The sequence below is a fragment of the Rhinopithecus roxellana genome, unplaced genomic scaffold, assembly GCF_007565055.1.
Source record: "Rhinopithecus roxellana isolate Shanxi Qingling unplaced genomic scaffold, ASM756505v1 contig6035, whole genome shotgun sequence".
NCBI lineage: Eukaryota > Metazoa > Chordata > Mammalia > Primates > Cercopithecidae > Rhinopithecus > Rhinopithecus roxellana.
The window spans coordinates 184,527-189,230 of NW_022144499.1; the positions used below are offsets into that span (position 1 = coordinate 184,527).

The 4,704-nt window shown below is 37.1% G+C and overlaps 1 non-coding gene across 1 annotated transcript; it reads left to right on the top strand.

Annotated features, from left to right (window-relative positions):
- Positions 1 to 4,388: 4,388 nt before the first annotated feature.
- On the top strand, positions 4,389 to 4,495 carry LOC115896212. Its single transcript, XR_004056135.1, has one exon. It is a non-coding gene; the product is annotated as a U6 spliceosomal RNA (small nuclear RNA).
- The last annotated feature ends 209 nt before the right edge of the window (positions 4,496 to 4,704 follow it).

The following is a 4,704-nucleotide window of genomic DNA, read 5'->3' on the forward strand; positions in this document are numbered from 1 at the left end:
TATCACTGTTTGATCTGCTGTGCAGAGATTGCCCCTTTATAGAAGGCGTGTATTCTCCAGTTTGCTATTGTGCCCACCTCAGTACTTCCCTTACTCTGGGAACCTTCCTTTGTCCTTGTAAGTATTTGAGTTTACAACTCCTATGTTATAGTACATTTTGACAAAGATTTCAAGATTTTTAAGTCAGTGTGTAGATTTGTTTATAATATATAGTCTATGGAGTATGTAAATCCCTCTGTTATGGAGTTGAATTTTAGAATTTAGAAGTTTTTAAAACTCCTTTTCTTTATATATACCAGAAATAATTATCTGCCCGTAAGAATGCCTAGAAGCTGGTTATAGTTGGATAATTTATGAATATTGCAGATATTGTATCTTTGTCCTCAGCACCCTACTTTAAAAATGCAAGTGACTCACTGGTTTTATTATGCCAGAAATAATTCATATGGATCAGTATGAGAACTTTTATTGATAAGCCATTAAGTTGTTATTTCAGATTCATATTTTGCCTAAAATGAAAAATAATTTTAAATAGCCATTTAAGTGGAAACCAATAAAAACGGATTTAAAAAGTAGAGCTGCATTAGTGTCCTGGGATTACCATTATAATTGAGAATAGTATTTCTTACTGAGCTTTGGTTTTTCAAATATTTGTTCTTAAGTTTTTTAAACCTATCTCTCTTACACAGAACATACTGAGCTTTCTAACAGTAAAGATAAAAATCTATTCTCTTGTATTAGGAAAAAAACCATGGACTATTTCTAAGGCAAATAAGTGCATTTGAAGCCAATCTCTCTTAATTCAGAGTTCATTTCCATAGTGACCCCTTTGGAGCAGGAGTGCCTGACATTGGCGTCTGGTATCCTGACACCATTGATAGAAGTGAATCAAGCAAGTTTGTACCACCCAGAGGAATCATCCACCTGTATTGGGAAGCTCTGGCAACTGTTTCTCTGAAACTCTTAATTGCTCAAATGTTAATGTTTGCCACAAATAGTATTGTGAAATGGGGATTAGGTAAAATTCAAGAGAGTTCTTGATTATTGGATGTAAAATACAATTTTGCAATACTTCTCAAATGCAGGTCACGGAGTCTTTCTCTTGGGGTATTATACTTCTGGTAAAGCTAATATTCTTTGGAATATAGTTTAAGAAACACTGCTTTAGAGATAATAATTTATTTCATTAATTTCTGTAAAAAACTTAAAATATTTGCTACTATGTCTTAGGGTTTTGGGCTATAGAGACAAAAGTTACAGCCCTTGCCCTCAAGAAGCTCTTGGTTTCAGAGGGAAACAATGAAATGCTTACAATGTAGCATGCTAAGTGCTGTGATCAAAGCAAGGATTCTTGGGACTGGTAAATATTCACAGTGAATTTTGGCAATGACCACAGTTAATCCTGGGAGACAGAGGAGGGTTGTTTGCAAGGCAAAGAGCAGCACATCAGAAAGCACAGAGGAGTGAGAAGGAAGGGACTGCTTTTCATTTACTTCCTTTCTATTTTGTATGTTGAAGTTCAAAGAATCCTAGAGAAGATTTTCAGTTCAGTTGATAAATATGTAATTTTGTGAATTATTAATTTTTTCTGCTGTCTTATAGGACAATAATACTCCACTTTTATTCGCTATTATTTGCAAGAAAGAGAAAATGGTGGAATTTCTATTGAAAAACAAAGCAAGCGTACATGCCATTGATAGGCTGAGACGGTACAGTAGTTCTTTTTTAAAAAATAAAAGTCTGCGTATTCTAGAGTGGTAATAGTCACTCAAGTCAGAAATATTAATAAGATTAGTGTAATTATTGGCATACAGTGAAAAATGTCACCACAAATAATCAGGTAGACCACAAATATTTAGACTGAGTCACATAAAGAAGAGTGTATAGTAGGATTAATCTTCTCTCATAAGATTCGTTATTTATAATTGGATGTTTTTGGTACTGTAATCTTTTATTAGCTAAAGGGTTTTGTATTAGTTTTATTAATTTCTTTTTGAGATGGAGTCTAGCTCTGTTGCCAGGCTGGAGTGCAGTGGTGTGATCTTGGCTCACTGCAACCTCCACCTCCCAGGTTCAAGCGATTCTCCTGCCTCAGCCTCCCAAGTAGCTGGGACTTCACGTGTGTGCCAGCATGCCTAGCTAATTTCTGTATTTTTAGTAAAGGCAGGATTTCACCATGTTGGCCAGGATGGTCTCGATCTCTTGACTTCATGATCTGTTCTCCTTGACTTCCCAGAGTGCTGCGATTACAGGCAAGAGTCACTGCACCTGGCAGTTTTTTTAATTTTTAAAATGTGGACTTTTAGTTTATGACTACTGCTATTGTCATTATTATTGTTGTTGTCGTTGTTGTTGTTGTTGTTTTCAGCCTGCAGATAACTCTTATCTGACCCCTAGCTGATTAGAATGATAATATATCAGAGTAGGAAAGCAATGGGGAAATCTTCATCTAAATCTTTGCCTACTTTAGATGACTGACCTCAGCACAGTTTCTTGGCCATCAGAGGACTATAAGTTAGCAACTTGTATTATGTCATATGTCAGTGGGACAAGAGGCTTCCCTGTTGTCCCTTTCTTTTAGCCTTGGTGATAATTTACAAAGATGAAGACTTGAGCCCCTAGATGCTTATAGACCTGAGCTAGTACATGCAAATGGTTATTACGTCTACACTGACAGATGGATATGAAATTGGTAAAGTGTATCAAACTAACTGTTTAAAAAAGTCTTTATTAAAGTTCTTGAGTGGAGTTATTTCTTTGTTATTTTAGAACAGCCCTCATGCTTGCTGTGTACTGTGACTCACCAGCTATTGTCAACATCCTTCTTAAGCAAAATATTAATGTCTTCACTCAAGACACGCATGGAAAAGATGCAGAAGATTATGCTATTTCTCGTCATTTGACAAAGTAAGTGTTTATGTCAAAAGACCAGTTGATACTAAATTGAAGTTTAAAATAATTGCAACTACTCCCTCTTATACATTAGGTAAGAGTTCATAGTTTGGTTCAGATGGTTTGAAATAGCAATGAGTTAGTCTACTTTTAGCCAGAAATCAAGCAGCAGCCTAGATTAGTTCGAAGTAGAGTGCAAGATTTTTTCAGGAGTTTTAAGACCTTTATCCCCAGTGATCTCAGTGTTGTCCATTTTATTCTAAGTATAATCCCCATGCATGGGATAAAAAGAGCCACATCTTTGATTTCTTTTCCTTTCCTTTCTTTTTTTATTTTTCTTTTCCCTTCTTCTTCTTCTTCTCCTTTTTCTTCTTCTTCTTCTTCTTCTTCTTCTTCTTCTTCTTCCTATTATTATTATTATTATTATTATTATTATTATTATCATTTTGTAGAGACAAGGTCTCACTCTGTTGCCCTGGCTGGTCTTGAACTCCTGAGCTCAAGTAATCCTCCTGCCTCTTCCTCTCAAAATGCTAGCCACCATGCCTGGCCGGACTTTTCTAATTAGTTATTGGGTCTTGAAATGTCCGATTTAGCAGAAAATCTTGTATTGTCCCCTTGGGCTGTCTCCTGTGTCTTCCTTCTTTGAATTTCCAAGAAGCTAAGGGGTTCCCTAAGTTCAAGGAAGACAATCTTTCTTTACAAGTCAGAAGAACGGGAAAAAAGGCCGTTCCGATCATTCTGTTGTTTCCATGGACTCGCTTGCTGTTTAGCTGCCATTGTAACCCATCCTGCAATCTGATAATGATTGACCTTTGCCACCAGGATGCCTTCACTGATGCAGACCCCCTAGTTTTCATGGTGCTTCATATATAGAGTTCAAAGCTATGGTGTTTATTAGTTTATGTACTTATGGTCAGTCGTTGTTCCCAGCACCCTGCTCTGCCAGCTAGGCCTCCTAGCTTTAGCTACACAAATACTGAGAAAGTTGATGCCTGCCCTACACTAAAAATCTTATTTGGAGCGAACCTCTTAGCTAGACTTAGCCTGGACCTTCATGGAATGTTATCCTTTGAAAGCCATGTTTGTCTTTTCTTTAACCACTATTAGTTGGGATTGTTCTCCACAGTCAGGGATGTTCAAATAATGTTGCAGGGAGATCAGAGTTCCCTTTCCCTTTTGCTATCAGATCTGTACCTTGAGGCTTTTTATATCCTGTGCAGCAGCTTTGGTTAGATAGCAGAAGGTTCCTTGTTATCTTTTCACCGAGTAGTGAGATTAAACTTGCAGGTGGCCCCTCTAGCAATGTGTCTCTATAATCAGGAAAATCTCTTGGGCTACTCGCAGCTCTTCCTCAAGTTTTCAATATATTTTAAAATTCTACCTCACAGGAAGTCATTCAATAAAATTCTCAGAATCTAAAGTAAGTGAGTTGGATTTACCAGAGCTAAGCCTCATCTGTGACTCATGAGTATTTGTGTATCAAACAGGGCTCTGTGCTTGTTTCTGCAGCACATATTTTAAAATTGGATCAATACAGAGCAGATAAGCATGGCTGCTGCCTGGGGATGGCACACAGATTCAGAAAGCATTCCATATTTTGCATAGTCCCAGGAAGGTCATTTGACTGTTTGTTGAGTAGCTCCTAGGAAGCACTGTGAGTGAAACCAAAACAAGAGACACCCAATATTGAAATTGTGATTATCACTATGAAAATATTGATGTCCAGTGATCTCTGAAAGGAGAACAGAGCTGAGTAATAATTAGGGGATGTTACATGTTGTTAGTACATGTCTTGGAAGTGAGAAAATG